The sequence below is a fragment of the Artibeus jamaicensis genome, unplaced genomic scaffold (assembly GCF_021234435.1).
Source record: "Artibeus jamaicensis isolate MK-2021 breed Jamaican fruit bat unplaced genomic scaffold, CSHL_Jam_final contig_233, whole genome shotgun sequence".
Lineage (NCBI taxonomy): Eukaryota > Metazoa > Chordata > Mammalia > Chiroptera > Phyllostomidae > Artibeus > Artibeus jamaicensis.
Genome location: NW_026521486.1, coordinates 18,293,470 through 18,311,692, shown reverse-complemented (window position 1 = coordinate 18,311,692; position 18,223 = coordinate 18,293,470). Strand labels below are relative to the sequence as shown.

The 18,223-nt window shown below is 36.7% G+C and overlaps 1 long non-coding RNA gene across 1 annotated transcript in view; it reads left to right on the top strand.

Annotated features, from left to right (window-relative positions):
- The window catches only part of LOC119060353 (uncharacterized), a 58,716-nt gene that overhangs the window by 17,491 nt on the left and 23,002 nt on the right, over positions 1–18,223 (top strand). Inside the window, exon 2 of the long non-coding RNA XR_005084567.2 lies at positions 11,287–11,483. This is a non-coding gene — a long non-coding RNA (uncharacterized LOC119060353). The remainder of the gene's footprint in view (positions 1–11,286; positions 11,484–18,223) is intronic.

The following is an 18,223-nucleotide window of genomic DNA, read 5'->3' as shown; positions in this document are numbered from 1 at the left end:
TATCTGATGAATTTATACGAAAAGAGAATGAAGCCTTCCTTATTTATCACCCATATTTGAGAAATTATGTTTGGTGTATGGATTTCACTTTTGTTTCTCGTAATGGTGACTCCCTTGGAGATTTGCCTTTTTAAATCCATTTTCTTGTCAGGATTGAAGATGACAGTTTATTCCAATACCTGAATATTAATCTCTATGGAATATCTATATATTTCATTGGCCAACCTACTGTGAATTTTCTGAATTTCGATCAGCTTGTCCTAAACCCCTGGCAAGCTAAATTTCTCTAACAGTTTTCAATTCATTGCATTAAATGCCTGTTCAGCCTTGGAAGATATATTGATTTTTTTTTCTCAGCAAAGTGACAAATACCATTTTCATGACTATAATAGAGATTGATTATGTTTATGGAATAGACAGAGCAATTTTAGTGAGACAACCTTGGGGCTTACACAAATGAAAAAAATCACTTGAATTAATAATGAAATTAATAAATTCATCCGTTGCTGATGAAGTAGAAGTATTTTGAGGAAAAAAAAAGTTCTGTTCTGCAGCTCCATGAACACTGTGAGGAGTCAAGACCAATTTCTGTATTTTAGGGGTGCTGGTGTTGTGATACCTTTTTAAAAGTTCATAGTAATTGTTTTCACACCTAAAACTATGGCATTACCCTTGGCACACCTGGGAATGTTGCATGATAGTATTTATACTGAATGACATTTTTCAATTAAGGCAGGACAAAAGTAAATCGTGATGAATGTCAATTAAATGTGATATATCAGGTAGTCCATGGGGAGCAGTAGGTATTCCTAATATGACTTATGTAGCCTCAGTGTAAAATCGAACTGGTTTCCTTTTCATTCTAAGCTTTTTTGTGGGTAGGCCTTAACTAGAGCAAACTTTAATATGTTTTTGTCATTCTGTCCTGCTGCGCAGTGGCTCATAGTCTATAAGGCATTTGAAAAACAAACAAACAAAAAGCACGCACATTTGTCATAAGCTTAATGTATGTAAAGGGTATATGCCGGGTTTTTTTTTGAGAGCAAAATAGAAATAAAAAACAAAGACTAAGTATTTTAAAGCGTTTAAATAGCTACGGTGGACCCAGAAAATGTTGCAAGGGAATGTTACCGCATTACTTTCCCTGGAAAAAACAATCTTGAAAACAAAGAAACCCACTCATGTCTGTTTAAGGTCTGTTTCCATTTGCTCATCTTCTATCCCCATCACCTAAAATCGTACCAAATGCAGTACCTAGTGCCTGGGTGGAACTCAGTAGTATTTGTTAAATGAATTAACAAGTTTTCCTGGTAGCAGAAAGGAATAAAAATTATCATAGCAAGCAATGTGGTTAAAATACTAATATGTACCATTGAATTTAACCACTTTTACCTCTAATTTTTGCAGTTCTTACACGGCTACAGAGTGTAAGTCTCAGGGTGGGGTTGGGGAGAAAAAACAAGCTCACATTGAGGAAGCCGAAGATATTTATACTTGTTCTGAAATGTGTGCTTACATATTTGTTACAGTTATGGAGGAAAAATGACCTTATGCAAGAATTGGAGAAATACCAGAGAAATTATTATGGATATTTTGATGGCCCACTTTCCTTCTTCTTATTATTATTCTGTGATGGTCCTACATATAGAAACAGTATAATTTTTAAAATATTTTTAATTATTTTACAGATATATGCTTTGTTTCTAAGTATAACCAAATTAATGGGTTTTTTTTTTATCTGAAGGGTTAGAATTGAATGAGACCTTCTGAAAATAGGTACTTAAGGTAGAGTTATCAGAAGTAGAATAGTGGACTTTAAAAAGGTTTTCTTTTTTAAAGTAACAATAATATCTTACCAAAGTAAGTTGAACTTCAAAGTCATTCTTAAAAACATAATTAGAATATTGACATATGAGGAATTCCTATGGCATTTTGATTACATTTTTGAGAAATAAAAATATTGCTGTTTGCTCGGAACAAAGATAATTCTCATCGGCACACACCGAGGTTAAAATAAGAAACTCCGATTCGGACGTCTTGTCCAGTGTTCCCTCGGGCCTCCCAGCCCTCCCTTCCCAAAGTGCTGCTAACGTGCTCTTTAGTTCACTTCTCCCAAAATACTTCAGTTTTTCCTTTTGGCCACTAAGAGATTAAAATAGCGTCATAATTTGTGAGTTTCTTCAAAAATCCAGTTTCTCAGTTCTCACCCCTGAAAATTCTTGAGTGGGCCTGGATCCTCTGAGTTAGTAGGAATGCCGGGGGCTTCTTCAGACTACATCTTTTTTTTTTTTTTTTTTCTCTATACATTTGTGGCTTTAGTTTTCTTTTTTTTTTTTTTAATTTTATTTAGTTATTTTTTCAAGTACAGTTTTTTGTCTATTTTTCCCATCCCAGCCTCCCCTGCCCCTTACTCCCCACCTCCCTCCCATTTCCTCCCCCCCCTTAGTTCTCGTCCCTGTGTCCTTCCTATTTGTTCCTCCAAATCCCTCCCCCTTTTTCCCCTTAACTTCCCTTCCTTCATCTTAAGAAACTAGGGGAAAACAGTTCATGCACTTGTAAAGACTCCTCATAATTATCTTTCTGACCTTTTTAACATCGCACAAGTTTCTCTATCCTCTAGCCCAAAGGAATGATGTGCGCTCTCTCATTTCGGACTCTCGGTTCCTCTATCTCTGAAATGGCTTCTTCTATTCATTCTCTCCTGAAAACCCAGTTACCTCCTCTTCACCTCTATCCATACCTTACTCCTTATGTCTTAAATCAAACCACACCTCTTAAATGAAGACTTCCTACAATAGTCCACTTCTCTAGCATTTATGTACTTCATCCATTTCAGGCTTATAATTTACTGTTGTTCCTTGTGGTTCATGTGTAATTCTTGTCTGTGTCCTGCATAGTGCTTTACACATAATCAATGATGTAAAAACATGCGTCGGTTGAGGAGTGAGGATGGAATTAGACTGCTAGGCAGCAGATCCAAGACTACACTTCAACCCTGTGAAATCACTTTCATAACATGTCACAACTTACTCTACTCTTCAGAGACTCCATAAATTGCCTGTTTGGGTAAATGAAACCAAAGCTGATGCTTACCATATATCTGGGTCTATTAATCACATTTTTAAGCCTCTGTACATGTAATGCTTCAGAAAGTCTATACAAAAGGTAAAGTTTTAAAATTTTATTTGAAATCTAAAGTCACAACTCTGTACGTTTTCCCCCAGTTGGTCTGTGTTGCTAAAGGCTAAGCTTGCTTAGCTTTCTTCAAAGAAAATTGTTTTTATGTTTAGAATAATTTCTTATCAGTAGCTACAACATAACATTGTGGTGAGATCATTAGAATAAATGTAGCATTTGTCACAGGCACAGAACCTTAAGTGCATTTGATGCCTGTGCTGTGTTCTTGCTATATAGAACCAAATTATATAATTTAGCATAGCAATGAGTATAACCTGGCATGGTGCTCATAATAATTGGGATATACTTCATGCCACTAAAAATGATAATTTCCCAAGAATGGAAAATGAAACCCACATGTATTTACCAGAATTATTCAAGCTTATCTCAAGAAAAACACTGTTCATTGGAAACATATTTTGATCACAAGGTATAGGCATCTTCCTAATACTATTTCACAACACAGGAGAATTAGCACTACCTATTTTTTTTCTCAGTTTTGAAAAACAAGCACTTATAAGTCACCTTGGAAAGATAGAGGCAGTGATTTATTCATTTGTCCTTTTTCCAGGCTGAAAACATCATGGCAAATAAAAAGACATCCACGGGGCATATATTCCTTTCTCTTAAAACTAGCGGTTCAGTACTCTGGTCGGCTGGTCTCCGGTAGCTTGGACCGTGGAGGAGCAGGTGTGCTCTTCCAAAGTGTCTTTACAAGTGTCTCAGTTGGGGCTTTCCTCCCACGCCTCCGCGGGAGACAGCTCATCTGTTTAATCCTTATGTTTCAGTCAACCTTTCTTATTATGCAGACAGAGTTCTGAGGCTCAGCTGGATTTTGACTCTCCGAATGAATTGATGGGGCGCTTTGATCTTAACTGTGTTCTGCATCTGTTTCATCCTTCCCCTTAATGCATAGTCTTCCAAACTCCCCTTCTGGCCGGAACTCTTAAAATAAATGGACACTCATACATGCAAATAAAAATAGCTGCTTAAAACTCAGCCACAAACTACACTTTTCATTGTGGACTTCTCTCTCTCTCTCTCTCTTTTTTGTGATAGTAAACTTTCTTGAAAAAATGCCCAAAACAATTTAATTATGTTACTCTGTAAAGGACCACCAGATTTGAAAGTATTTAACTATGTGTGTATAAATGAGTATGTGCTTCGTAGGCTCAGATTTGTATAGGAAATAAGAATGACTGACCTTTGCAGATCAGTCAATTGTATGGTAGTTTACTAACTTATTAATAGACCGCATGAGAGCAAAGGGTATACAGTGTACTTGGAAAAATTTACTGTAGAATTATTGGGATCCTGCTGGGTATTAGTCTTCTTTTTGATGGGAGTGATGGTGGTGACTGAATTGCAGAGAAAATCAGTTCAAATCAGAACTAATCCATATGGAGAATTCATTCTAGGTCATCAAATGCTAAAATAACATCATTTATTTTCAACAAATCTTTAAAATTAAATGTGTAGGTTCTTGTGTGAGGTGGGATGTTCAAGGAACAGCATGTATTGTTCGCTTACCCACACGAAGCATATAAAGTTGTGCTTAGTTCAACCAGAAAATATCAAGTTTTTATCTGAGTAACCTTTGATAGTCTAATCTGGTATTTTGGAAACTTGTATTAATTCTTTTTTTACTTTTAACTCCCCATGAATCTTTGTTTATCTTGAAGTGTACCATGATCTTGTGATGATAATGTAATGTCGAAGCTGTCAGAATAATTTCAGCTGAGCAAAAAACTGATGTTTCATAAGAACCAGAAGACCTTGAGAGAGTTATGAAAAGGTCTTTATTCAAGAGGAAGAATATTGTGATATGACCTTCTAGTCTGTTAAACATGTCTCTATCTCAACATACATGCCCTAAAAATACTAATAATTATTGAAAAATCTCAGAATAAACATTTTCCTTAGAAACCTTTATAGATAAAATATATAAGGAATTTGATCTCTAAACATAACTCTAAAGTATTCCTATTTTTAAAAGACTTAGCTAACTTTCTTTCACTCAAAAGTGTCTCTCAAGCCTACACATGGTACCCTCCTCTGAACGGGGAGATTTTCTTCACTATTTTTGTACTTTCCATATGGAATCTGAGAATAACTGTGCAGGAAGGTTACCCAAGCCTTCCTTAGGCAGAAGTACTGCGAGACCCGCCAAAGACGCTGTTACTCTCCCCCAACCAGTTTGTCCTATCTTGCTACCAACTGTTTTTGGGGGTGGGGAGGCGGCATTGTCCCTTCTATAAAATTGAAACAAAAACACCCACACTCTTAGTCAACAATGATTCTGTGCTGCTTGAACTTCTGAAAAACACAGTTTTTGCCTTGCCTTCATGGAATGGATCAACACAAACCCAAATCTCTTTTTTTTTTTTTCATGTCTATGTGTGTGTGTGAGAGAGAGAGAGAGAGAGATTTACAAGTCTTTAAAAGTCTAGTTTGTGTTAGAATAATGTCTGTCTGGTTCGCTGATGTAGCAATCGCCAGGTCCATGCAGCTTACCATGTTAGAATTTGTTTAAAAGATACTAAACTACTACCCGCACATTTTCTTGTGTTCATCAATTCTGACCCATCTTCACTGTTAACTTACTTGCTTATTTCCCCCTAATGGTAATCAGATAATTCACTTGAACTCCATTATTCTATCTCAGTGTGAAAGGTGAAAGGTGAAAAGTTCTTACATTATGTTCAAGAGAAGGAAAGGAAGAAAACATTTATATTGCATATCTTGGTGGAGACATCATTCCTAACTTTAACCCTTTATGGGTTATGCCTTCTCTGATCATGCCTTCTGGTCTATGACTGCCAAACTTGGCCTTGATTCTTGAACATATCTTGCCATCTCTAAACTTCTGTAGAACCAGCCTCAGCTCCCAAAACTGTCTTGATTTTAAATGACCTATTAGCAGATCACGAAATCAACAGTAGATCATAATCTTCTGAAAGTGCATGGTGGTGTATAACCTTGGACCTTCGCTACCAGCAGCCGCAGCCTGACTCTGGAGCCTGTCAGGCATGGGGAAAGTCAGGCTGCATCCCAGACACCCTCAGTCAAAATCCACATTTTAACACCATCCCCAAATGATTGACATGATCATGAATGCTTAAGAAGTGCTGATCTATAGGATAACTCTTCCCAGTTGCAGTATGGACTTACTCTAGAAAAGAAAAATTAGAACGTTAAAAAAAAAAGGAGATTTTTCATACCCTGGAAGTGCGATTGACCATCTAATGGAGTTTAAAATTAATGATTATGACAATGACGATGCTGCTGATGAGAGCATCCATTACCAAGTGCTCCCAAGTGTTGATCATTGTGTCTAGTGCATTAACTAACCCATTTAATCATCATCTTTCCCCTTTGGGTTCAATGCTTGTTTTACAAAGAAGCCACAGGTTGCCTAAGGTCGCCCCATTAAAACCAAGCACTCTGATGCATAATACCTGTAATTGCATCACAGATATTTAAAAGGTAGTTGCACCTTTTAAAAGATGAAAAGACTATTTGTTTCAAACATGGAGACAACGTATCACTTGGACAATTCCTAAGAAGGTATTAATTAGCATTTGTTTAGATAATGTTTATGATCGGCAATGAATTCTCAAATTTGCATATTTGAAAATACAAGAAGTTTAAGTGGTAAGCGCACATCAGACTTTAAGGTGATTTGTTCACAATGTATTACACACGAGGTATATGTGCTATGTGCTATCCTGTGCCCCATTAGAAGCCATTGGCTTTGCATGTTCTGCTGGCATTTGGAGACTTAGCTTGAGAGCAGACTGACAGAGGACAAACATTCACACATTGGGAACAGGAAGAGAGGGCTCCTTACTTGAAATGACTCTAGAATTGTACAGCAGGTAGGAATGCAGTTTGTCTCTCGTGCCGAGTTAAGTCCTTTCTAAGGAAAACATCCTCTGAGAAAGGAGATATGGCAGGAATATCAATAGTTTGGCATTGACTGGGCGAGGAAAATTAACTCATGCAACAAATGCGGTTGAAAATGGCACTGAAATGAGAGTTGGAAGCAGAGAGTGGTGAGGCCACGTTATGGTTCAGAACCACAGCACCGCATCCTGTGTGTCAGCCCCGCAGGCACAAGCTAACGTGCCTACTAACGTGGGAAGGCAGAAGGTGTGCAGGCTTTTTTATAAAAAATACGAAATATACTGGTTGCACATTTAAGTAGGGATGATGAAATTTTTTAAGTGAAATTTGTTAATGTCCTTAAAGGATACCTATATATAACAAATTCATACCATAGCAAAGAAAATAGTGTAAAGAGTAGTTTTCTCTTCACTTCTACCCCCAAGCCCATTTCTCTTCTGAAGCAACCACTGTTAGAAGTTTTGTGTGTATTTTTCAGAGATATTCTCTAAGCATAATAACGTTATGTACAAAATCTGTATTAAGCAGAATGATAGTATATAATACACATGGTTCTGCAGCATGCTTCTTTCCCTTAAAATGTATCATAGAAATAGTACTTCTGCATTCACTTATGGCTATGTGGCCTTCCACAGTCTGGGCATACCTCGTTTAACCTTCGGTGACTTTTTCCATCACTCTCAGTCTTTTGTTATTGCAAATAGTACTGCAGTGAAGATCTTCATCCACCTGTTGTCAAACACAGGACTATATTTATTCTCTGGTCTTCGCAAAGTCCTGATGTAATTGTCCTGTACAATAATAGTTAAGCAACAAGGAAGAAATAACCAATTAGCATAGGAAGGAGAGTAATACTAAGAGTTGCAAATGTTACTTACTATGCAGTAAATACTTGATAGGAGTCATTTAATTCTTATTACTCTGTGGGGAAGTTATGACGGTTGTCGTTGTTAATTATTTAAGTGAGAAAGCCAGAATCTGAATTGACCCAAAAAGCTTAATTCTGAATCCCTGGCTCCTGTTGCTGGCCTGGACAGTTTCCCAGTCCTTCCATGGCTACTTTAGCAATGACAGAACATTTATTGGATACCTACGATGTGCTAAGCAATTGACATGTATTATTTAATGTTTCCAATAGCATCACAAGGCGGGGTTGTTTTTTTAAGCAGAGTCTTAATGAGGTTTAATTACTTGCCCAAAGCACCAGAGCTAGTAAGTGAGGAGCCAGCAATGGCATGGCAGCCGGATGCCTGGCTCCTGAGACTGCAGCCTAACAGAGATGGGAATGTAGACATTTGAGTTTCCATCCAGCAGGCTGGAAGGCAGACCTGGAATGGATCTACATATGAGACTTAATTCAACATGTTCACGTGACCACAGGGATAAAGAAGGGCTTGTCGCAAGGGCCCACGGAAGAGGGTTGGTGGCACACCTGTGAAAGCTTCCTTAGCACAGTGGGACTCGGTGGTCGGTATGGAGCCACGTGGTTCCCCACAGACCATGTTTTCGAGTCTAGATTGCTTTGTTCTCCCTGACTGCTTCCATCTTTACAACATTCCACACCTACACATTGTATTCGCACAGTACACATTCGTGAGGTTTGCCCTTGAGAAAGGTGGTTCTGCTCTGAGTGGGACTTCGTGCCCACATTTTACAGATGGGGTTCTTTATTCCAAAATTTATTTTGGAGATTAACAGTTATAATGGTGTTAAGTCGAGCTTTGTAAAAGAAGAAAACCCTTTCTAATCCCACACAACATATTTCCTATTGTGGCATTTTCCCTTCTAGTCTTTGTCTGAATGTATTCAGTAATCAATGTATGTACAGTCCTGTATTCTGCTTTTTTCACTCAGTATAGTCAACAGAAGTTGGTTTTCTCAGTCATCCTCATTATCACATAATGACTGCATGCGAGTAATTGCTATAATTTCTTTAATAATTTCTCTCACTGGGGACATTAGGCTGTTTCCATTTTCTCTGATGGGTGCTACTGCAATGAAAAATGCTGTGTACGTAATGTATTTTATTCTCTTTGCATTTCCTAAGAGAAAGTCCCCTGTTCAGTCAAAGACTAAAGACCTTTTTGGCTCATCTTTAACTTTCTGAGTTTGAATTATTTTCATGAAAGCAAATAGTGAGCCTTATTGAAACAGTTATTTTGTTACCTTAAAGGAAATGTTTATTTTTAACTCTTCTATGTATGAACTGCTTCATCAGTATTTTAAGTGGTATACTTTGAATGAACATATAGTAAGTAACATATAGTGATCAACATGGGCTTAATGAGTGATTTTTTTGGCATTATTTAATTTTAGAAGTAGGTGAATCCACTTTTGGAAAGTAACATTTGCTTTGAGGAGGATGGTATGTATGACAAAAGTATTTATTCTTCATCAAACAAGGATTTCTTGAGAAACTACTATGTACTGGGGTCCATGATAGTCACCAAGCTTATGATGGTGAATGTGAGGGGCACAGCCCATTTCCCAACACGGCATCACAGCTAAGACGTTTTTGTCCTTGACATTGTGCCACAACCCAGCCTTGTCCTCTAACATTTCTGACTCCTTTTTTCTTTTGCTTTTATGACATCTGACTCATTTCTTAATATCACCGTAAGACATAAAGGATAAAGAATAATTTATTTTCAGAGCGAGATGTACATGTGTATGATTTCTAAGAATTTTTAAAACCATGTTTTCTCCTCTCATTTCTGTGCTGGTGGGATTGAAGAAAACATTTTATTGTTCCAGGATGAAAGTATTTTGCTCTGTAGTTAGGGAATATTGCATCTAAACACATTTATCTTTTTAGCACTTAAGGCTAAATAAACCAAGTACAGGGAGTTGGGACCCTCCATTACAGAAATGTCCTAAAGTGAAAGTAAAATGTAAATTTTGGGTACATACCATGGTTTGTTAATACACTGTATTGCGATTTCCACACATCACAATAACCAGTTTGTTTTTTTAGTGAACCGGATATATAGAATTCCTGTGTAAAATGCACTTCAGAATTGCATTTTAACTTTCCATCAAACTCTTCCTTCCCAGAAAGATTTCCTAATTTGTTGATGAACATAACTTATCATGTTGTATATTACGCTTTCTTCAGTTCTGCAGTACGCAACTGGTACTTCACTGGTGCTTAAAATTTCAATGGGGAAAACATCATTTAGTAAATATTACATTGCTTTCATGGCTGACTAAGCAGATAAAGCTTTTTACTGATCAATGGATGTTTTACTACCAGAAATATTGTTATATTGTTTTGTAGGAATGTTATTCGTGATACTGAATATGCATTTAAATTTCAGAAACTTGGTTATGTGTACTTGTGTGTATATCTACCTATTGATTGATTAATAGATTTATACTTCCATATGATTTTAGTGGACTGATGGTTTTCAAGGAAAAATTTGTATTAAGACAAGTAGAGCTAGATGTCTATCTTTCCATTCAAAGTTGTTTATAAACAGTTGTTAGCTGAAATGCCCAAATGTGTGTCTCATATTATTCTGTATAAGTGTGATTTGAACTTTTATGTGAGGATATGTTCCAGAAATTGAAACATTTAGAGTACTGTTCTTGATGAAAAAGGGATGTGGGGAGACAATAATATTGGAATAACACTTCCATGGGTTGACGTAAGGCTACTTAGCCACGGCTGGCTCCTTTGGGTAACAATCTGCCCATCGATATTACTAGGCAGCACAAAGGTAGTTAAGGGAGTACCAAGGCATCTGAAAAATGAACTCTGATAGATTTTTTTAAATTGTCCTTACGTTTCTACTATCCCATCTCCTTAACATTGGGATTGAAGTCCTCCGGTATTGCAACTTTGCACATACCCTGCTGTTTGAACTCAAACCCTAGGGACTACATGTCTGAGAGCTGAATGTATTTTTGGTCCCAAATCAATCTTGTCACTGCTCGGAAAGCAATGCAAGATAATAAGTAGTATTCACCTGATTGCTTTCCTGCTCTGAGACAGCTGGTGACGCACGTCTTCCTGATAACCAGGAGTTTCAGATCTAAGGCAAGGATAAAGGGAAGCTAGGAGCTCGCAGAATCTCAGTTTGACAGTCACCGGCTGAGGAGAGGGTCAGAAGGGACAGACTCTGTGACACGTATGAGAAAGGAACAAAATTTATCTGTTCTGGTTGCAATGATTAGATGTCTCTTTGTCTGCCTTTCTTACAGCGGTTGAGTGATTGTACCCGCCAGATGGCTAATATCATAATTAACAAAGTTGCTACTGCATTTGCAAAGTTTAATCGAAAAATTTGCCCGTGATATGACGGCATAGTCACAAAGATCACAAGGGATACGGAGCCGAGGTGGAGTGGCAAAGCTGTGTAGGCAAGGCGAGGAGAAATCGCCAACTCGTTCAGCCAAAGGTATGTTTCTTTTATAATTATACATCTTGGGATTCCTTAGTAAGATGTTTGTTTGATGGTTGGTGAGTTCTTTTTGGCTTCGTGGCCAAAGTGATTCATAAAAAGATCCATATGCTTATTGAGCATGTAGAGTATATTCTCTAAAGGCTTTGGGTTTTTTCTAAATCTGGAAATTCAGAAATATAATGAAATAGCTTTCAATACTGAGAGTTTTGCCTATTGCGTCTAGCTAATCTTTATCAGGTTTTGGAATTACTGTTTGGCAACAACGATCTATTGAACATTTATGTTGTGAAGCATTGGATTTATTTTGCTCAACATCATAAATGCCATCTCTCTGCCTCATTCTATTGTGTCAATCCACTTGCAGGAGTGGAAAAAGAGGCCGCATAGTTATAGAAGACATAGAGGTTCTGAGTTTCCAGAAATGCTCAAAGTGGGGGACATGAGAGCTGAAATCTTGATTTTAACTGAACAAAGTAATTGGACTTTTGACAACATTTAGAAAGATCTGTATTTCTTGAATTTATGTGCTATTCCGTAATGTCGGCCTCGCCATTGACTGTTATACCTGTCTTTTCTTTTCATTGTGATCTGCTTTGCTCGATTGGATATTCAAGTTCTGGGGAGTTCCCCAGGTTATAGCCGTCACATATTGCTAATGAGTGAACGTGACTATCAGTGAGAAGGGACGTGTGCTTCTGCACATGCCTGTGTGCTTCCTCTGAGCACAGAAACATGAGGGCATCTCAGCAGATATGAAGAAGGGGAAGTCTGGCTTCTTAATGCTGTGTCACGCCACTGCTATGATACCAAGGCAATCAATTTACTAGATAACTGAAGGCATACATTAAGGTTCTTTTATTTTTCCTATGCGGTCATCTGGGTCACTATATCATGGCAAAAAAAAACAACCCTAACAATTCATTTTTGTCCATTGCTATTTATCTTTTGTGTTAATCGCTATGTTTAAACACCATGAAATAATTTTGGAAACAATTTATAGCAAGCATGTGTTTAACAAGTCCATTTCAACTGTCTCATGGTTTTATTCCTAACCACGGGAGATTAGAAAGTTTGAGTATACTCATTTTAAAATTTGACAATCAAATTTCATATTCTCAAATTTAAAAAATGAATTATTCTATGGAATCATGAATTTTAAAGCCTTTAAGTGTCCAGATGATTTTTTAAAAAACTGCTTAGTGAAATTTTGCTTAAAATTTGATTTACATTTTAACGTTTTCTAAAATTGAGTGGCATTAATGACAAAGGCTGAAAGTGGAGGTTTAAATCAGTATTTTATTATATTCCAGACATCATTTTCAAAAGAGAATGTTATTCTCACGACAGAAACTCTCCCTATTTTTCTTTAACTTTGCATCTCTCCCTTCCTAGTATCCAGGGATAATAGGCACCTAATATATATTTATTGAGTGAATGGATTAATGAATTTAAGTCTTTCAGTTGCTATTCAACTACGGTTAACATTTGCTTCTGCCAAATCAATAATAAGTTTTGCACATGGTAAACATTATGGACAGAAACAAGTAGATGAATGGTATAATCACAGACAATAGGGAGGATTAAGTTCCCAAAATAATATAATGTTGTTTTAACCTGAACCTCCATAATGTTTTGTGTAATTGAGATCTGCTATTGTATAAACGCAGTTGGAGTTAGGGAGGTCTATGAGGATTAGACAGGGCCAGGAAAGTGGTTCACAGCTAATACACTCCCTCTTTTAAACAGGATTATCTCCTGAGATGTGTAGAAATGAACTCTTGTCAGAGTTTCAAAGGAATTAATATTTTTTTGGTAAAATGTGCTAATGTAAAGAGTTAGAAGATTAGTGATGCATAATGAAAGCAATGCATTCTTCTGCATGGAAAATGAAATGTAATAAATGTCCTGCAGGTGATTGGGGCTGTCGCAATTTTATTGAAGATTAAAGTTTGATTGACCTTTGTTAGGGTGATTAACCCTTCTGAAATTAAAAGCTAGGGCTGAATTATTCTGGCCAATTTAAATGCAAACATTGAACAGGTTGTATGTCATTCAAATAATAATAAGTTAACCCCCTCCTCCTATTTTCATTTTCATTTTTGCACATCCAAATGGATGCTGTTTGGAAGGATCATAGCTCTGGCGAGAGATTCTCAGTGGCAAAGAACGTGCCATAATGTATAGATAATTGGGAACACGTGGGAAGGGTCCCGCCACCATTCCCCTCATTCAAAACGTCCAAACCACCATCCCAACCAAAGCAAGGAGCCTGAAGGCAATCTGCACTCACTGAAAATGCGTGATCTCGTTAGAATATCCTGAAAAGGTTAGGCAGAAATAACATTCTAATCCAACGCCCCCAGCCTAAACTGCGTATTATGTCCATGTTTAATCTGTGGGCTGTCTCCTGAAGATGGGGGCTGTTGGTATGGCTATTTTATGACACTATTCATAAAAATTGATGGCTTCTGATGTCTGGAATTTCATTTCCCATGATCTCTGATAGTCTATGTATATATTCAGTATTTCCATTAAGTTAAAAAATGTCAAAGGAGAGACAAACTCTAGTTAAGTACAAAGCCATTTAAATGGTTTTAGTTTTATTTTTCTTCATTAAATTTTCTTGAAGTCCTTGAAATCTTGTATATTCCCATTACTTCAAAAAACGGTTTCCACTTTTTGTATCACATTAAATTTTTTTATTACTAAGTCAGTGGATATTTTTAGATTTTAGGTCCCACCCCACAGTGAAAGCATCTTCCTTTTATGTGTCTGTGGACTATTAAAATGATAATAAAGGCTCTCTTCATTCCACATGTAATTTATTTCTCCCTCTTTTCATCAAAGAATTCACTCTGAATATGTCAAGGTAGAAGAGTCCAAGGTATTATAGTGTAAAAATTAAGAAGCCTGAGGTGCTACAGTTTATTTTTGCACAGGCTTTTCATGTACCTTTTTAACATCCTTTTGAAAGATAAATGTCTACTCTAGGCCTGTCCAGAAAGTCAGAGACGAAAAACTCATGATAGAATGACTGGGATTATTCAGGTAGCAAAGTGACTCTGTCATCCTCCAGAGAGCTGGACAATACCTTGCAGCATGGATTAATGATATGTTTAACTAAGACCTATTTGCTATACAGATAGTTTCCTAATTCTTAATCATGGCTAGAACTTAACTGCAAATTCTAAACAGACATGTGGTACTGTAATTTGCCTGATAAAGTATAGATGATTGGATTTAGCTTTGGTATACTAAATTGTCAAACCTTAAAATATCAAGCTGTTTCATAATAATAATTGTTTTCTTATTAAAAGTAATTTTCACTAAATAGTAAACACTACTACTAAATTAAATCCCTAAAGTAAGCACTACTCATTCTTCAGCTACAATTCAATAATCTTCTCTGATTCAATTATTCTTGTCTTACCTCTTTCCAGAACTAAACGAAAATAATTTTTAGCATTAAAACTTATTGTAAATACATTTTCTAAGCACAAAAAGCTAATGTGCTGAACTACTGACAATAAACATCCCTTTTCTAAGTTACCCCTAATTATCAGCAATCTTTTCCTTAAAAGAAAATCATGGCTCGAGAAGGGGAAATGCATGTTGTCATAATATAGAAAGAACTGCTGAAAGAGCAAAGACAAATAAGATTATATTTTGTTAAATCCCAAAGCCAATTGTTTGTTTTGCTTAGGAGACATTTTTATTTCTCTGTCGTCTTTGTTTCTGTCACTCTGTCCCCACTAGTCCATCCATTCCAGACCTGACGTTTTCCCTTATAGTTGTAAAATAACATTCTTTACATTAACAAGCCAAAAGCTAATGTTTGATATTTTTACAACCTCATATTTTGGAGACCTTCTGTTTAAAAAGCAGGCTGCTTAAAAAGTGACCAGTGTTTCATTTTATTCACTGCATATTGTTTGTTAGTCAACAATTAATTTAATTCCACTAAAATTTTAAAGTAGGCTGACAATGAGCAATTTTATCGTATGGGGCTAGAGAAAGCTAACAACTGAGAAATTCAAGAATTTTCAGCATTTTTGTAATCATTAATAGTCAAAAAGGTCACCTATGAATTTTTCAAGATAGCATTTTCTTTAGCAGACAGTAATTCTAGAAAAAACTTCGGTAATTTTCATCAAATGGATTATTTCTTGTGATTTGTTTGACAAACTAATAAAAGTACTCTGGAGACAATAAATGCTCCAATGTTACCTTTCCCGCTAATTGTGAAGGTGAGTTCCCTCCCATTAGTTTTCAAGTGAATTGGAAGCCTACCAGGTGTAGTGTAGTGATGTGTGGTCTATTGATGCATTCATGCTGTTCGTGTGAAGATGATCACTTCACCTGTATACATTATTTTGGAATATAGAGAACTACTTAAGAAGATAACTTTGACTAAAATGACTTTTAGCGTTAGTAGTTCTAGAGCATCACCGACTGGCCTTTATTCAGCTTCAACAGGTATGTGCTGAGTACCTCCTATGTTCCAGGTGTAACCTCCAACCCGGTGAAGTGTCTGGGAGCCACGTTTTATGAACCAGAAACTGAGACTCGAGGTGGAGAGTGATTGACAGAAGTCAGACAGCCAGTCAGTGGCACAGTCTGGGTTGGGGAAAACTGGTTCCGAGTTTCTAGACGTCCTTTGGCAGAGCTATCGTTGTGATATTTATAGAGTTCCACTTTGCTAAAACTTGGTGACTGTGAGCACAGGATGTTTAGGTGAATTACAAGCCTTTCTCTAGACAAAGGAATTTACTGAAATGAATTACTTCTCTCCTGAGTGATTTGTAAGGAAGTAAGAGAGGAGTGATTTAGAGTGCCAAAGATTATTTACTGGCACCTTCATCCAGTGAACTTGACTTAGCTGGCTCATTTCATGGAGACCAGAAACTGTGCTCTCCAAATATGTATCATTAGAATCTCTTACAAATTGTCTTTAAAATGTTTGTGTTTACCTGCCTTTCGTTTAAAATTTATAAAGAATTCTGTTAAACAGGGTCAAAGTCAGAGGTACCATTGTCCCACCTCATAGACTTTCCTTGGCTGAGTGAGTAGTTTGACAAGGCATTGATAAATGTGCCTTCACATGTTATAATTTCTGCTTTTGAAACTGGGTATGAGCACAGGGTCTGTTAGATCTCTGTTCCATAGGGAACTTTGTACATTAAATGTGTTTAGAGGAATATGTGGGGGAAATGTTTTCAATAAATATAAAAAATAAACACACAAGTTGTACAGAATTACTGCAATATGCAAAAAAGACATTAGGCTACTTGAGAAAATAATTTTGGTTCTCATTTCTTGATTTTTATAAGAACAAAACAGTTAACCAATAGCCCAAGAAGTAAACTGCAAAATTAGCCTAAGGGGTTCCAAAAGTTTGGGATTGACAGTTTTTCACTTGGACACCAAGTTGACCTTTTGAAAGTTGATTCTTTTGGTCTGAAAACTCTCTGAGCTTGGCCCAGAGATGTGTGATGGGTCCAAATCCATCTCTGTATTTACTCACAGGGCCTAGAAGAGTGCCTCGCATATGGTGAGTACTAAGAAAATGTTTGTTAAACTATATTTAAAGGGATTGTTACCATTAAAATTAAGCTGGGGACACTAGAGTCTATTTTTTGTTATAAAGGCCTGGTATTGACACTAAGAAATAAATCTAAGTTTCAAAGTCCAAAAAGCTAAAAAAAATTCAGATCTATACACATATTGATAAGCAGGTAGATACAGATATAGATATAGATACAGCTATAGGTATAAATGTATTTCCATATATACCTCAGAGTGCTTTTTAAAATGGTTCTGTTTCTTCTTTTACTTGAGCTTTAACTCTGGGCCTATCAGTCTCATCCCATCCATAATTGTTAGTCACTAATCACTTATAATTCACCAACAGTAAACTAGTTTTCATGACTTAATTAGAATTGATTAGAATATTTATTTATTTTTAAAAACTTTATTTATTTTCAGTTAGATAGAGGGGAAGGGAGGTAGAAAGAGGCGGGAAGAAACATCTACATGAGAGAGAAACAACTATCGGTTGACTTTGGTACTTCCCCTGGCCAAGGACTAAACCTGCAGCCCAAGAACGTGCCCTGACCAGGAACTGAGCAAACAAGCTTTGAGTTTGTGGGATGACACTCCAACCTGCACAGCCACACTGGCCAGGGCTTGACTAAATATTTAGTGAAAATAATCACATTGGTGTATGTTAGGAGAAAACCAGGAAATATAATTCACAGTGTTCATTCTGAAATAAATTTTAAAAATAGTAAAAGGGCATTGTGTAGAATCAGGGAAGTTGAAGAGTATTTGCAGGAAAATAAGAAATTACCATTTTGAGTCTAACTGCAGAGGAGCGCTTTGCAGCAAAGAAAAGTAAAGTATGTGACACACCAGGCCTGCTGCAAGCATCTTCCGTAAGAGATGCTAGGCCAGATGGAAGAGCAAGTTTGACCAACGTCTCTTCCAATGATACACCTACTTGAGAATTCATTAACCATTTGAGTCCTGCTTGATGATGATGATTAAACCATTAGGCAGATGTGAATCAACTTTGCTATGTGGAAACATTGAGGCAAACATTTATGAAAAATATGATCCAATTTCTGAAAATACAGGCCAATTAAAGTTTGAGATTTAATTTAGGAATTTTCACTCTGTCTGTGTGATGTATATATTAATGATAATTTCTCTCCCCTCGTTCTTCGTCTTCATAA